Below are 2,112 nucleotides of genomic sequence, written 5' to 3'. Positions count from 1 at the left end.
TTGAAACAATTTGGGGGTCTGAAAGCCAAGTTATGGCTCGCCAAAGTTTGACCAAAAATCAATTTTACACAAAAAAAACCTTAACCTCTGTTTTCATTAGAAATCAAACTCAAACCTCAACATTTTGTACCTATAGTCATCAACACATTACACCATATCATATTAATACAATATCGTACCCTTCCATCATCCACCATACCTCACTTTCACAAAACTCCCAAACATAAGCTTCACAATTATGCCAGCAACCATCAACATACCATCATATATACATATTCATTATTATCAACTTATCAATCATCATCAAACCATCATTTATCATTCTATTTTCATCATAATCAATAAGCACCAACAAATTCTCAATCCATATATCAAGTCATATCATTAAAAGTACTAAACAATTAACATACTTACACATTTACACCTATCCTATAGTCACCTAGCCTAAGTTTTTATGAGACATTATATATTAAATACGAGAAACCTAAATCATACCTTGGTCGATTTCCTCGTATAACCCAAAGGGCACCACCAAATGTCCAAAATTCAGCCCAAGAATCCAAAGCAATGACACCCAAGACTCCACCAAGCATCCAATTTATATACTTACACACTTAATTCACATTACCACACTTATATACCAAATTCAATACCCAACTCACATAAGCTAAGAATTTGCAAGATTTTGAGAGTCTTCACCTTATATGTGTCTTGATTGAACAAAGACCCACAAATTCCTCAAGCTAATTTGGGCCTAAACATCAAGACATCGAATTTTAACAACCAAAACTCCAAAATTTCAAAAATAAAAGGAATGAGAGGTTGAGATGGAATCGGGGTTTCTTACTGAAATTGGTTATCGGGCTTTGTAGAGCTCGACGTGCTGGATGCCTGGACGCGTGGCTGCAAATGGTGCGGCGATCAGAGCTCGGAGTGAGGAGTTGTGTGAATTTGAATGAAAATGAAGGGTTTGGGATTGCTTCTTGCTCTTCCCCCTTTCCAAAATGTTTCCCAGCGTGCATGAGGATCGAAGGGGAGAGAATGAGCTTCAGCTCATTTTGTTTAATGAGTTGGTTGGGCCGACGGGGCCCGATTTGACCGATTCAATCCATTTGACCCAATTTTGGGCCAAATTCTTTAAAATTAGTGTCAAAATTCTTATTTTAATTAGCTCTATCCAATTAAACTATAAAATTCTCATTTCTAATTTCTTTTATTATAAATTAATTATTCGCTAATTTTACGGTGTTTAGACCAGAGACTTTCTGAGTCTGCATTCAAGTCATTTTTTTGTAAAGTTCATTCGACGTTTTTAAATTTTCATTTATATTTCCTGTAACCTTTACTTTTCTTACAAATTTATCTTTCAAGCAACATTTAGTTTCCTTGTTTAATTTTACGTTTCAGAACTTTATTTTCAATTTCAAAAATTCTTTGATCTAGTCGAAGGCATTCTACTGTTTCATTTAAATTTAATACAATTTATTTCAAATTCAGTCAGTTTATTTTTAAAGTTTATTTTGTTTATCTTTCATATTTCTTTTAATTTTGTTCAATAAAAAATGTCCTTTGATGCACTTTAGAAAACTGGTACTCACAGAGGAATAGGCTTCGCTTCCAAACCACTAGATATCAAACCACTTTTGATTTGCTAACAATCGATAAAACACTATGTAACTATTTATAAATATATTTTTTATCAGTTTAATCAACTGAATTAAAATTAATCATGATAAAAATCATTTATTAATAGGATGAAAAAATGTTACAAACTATTAATTTCAGGTGTCTACTACATATATTACAATAAAAATGTTATTTATATACCAAAATCAATTATTAAAATTAGAGACCAATGTATTTATAGATAAATACATATGTTATTTAACTCATTTTTAATATATATTTTATATCCTAGTACGTATTTTATACTAGTAGCTAATTTTAGTATATACTTAACATGATTGACATTACAAATATTACAAACAAGTTTATTATTTCATGTAATGCATGAAATTATTTTTTATAAATATTAAATTTAATTACTTTGTGAGTCCTTAAAATTTTACTAAATTTGTAATTAAGTTTTTATAATTTTTTTTATCCTTTCAG

This window comes from Arachis ipaensis, chromosome B10, assembly GCF_000816755.2.
Source record: "Arachis ipaensis cultivar K30076 chromosome B10, Araip1.1, whole genome shotgun sequence".
Taxonomy (NCBI): Eukaryota; Viridiplantae; Streptophyta; class Magnoliopsida; order Fabales; family Fabaceae; genus Arachis; species Arachis ipaensis.
Note: the sequence above shows the minus strand (reverse complement) of the source record.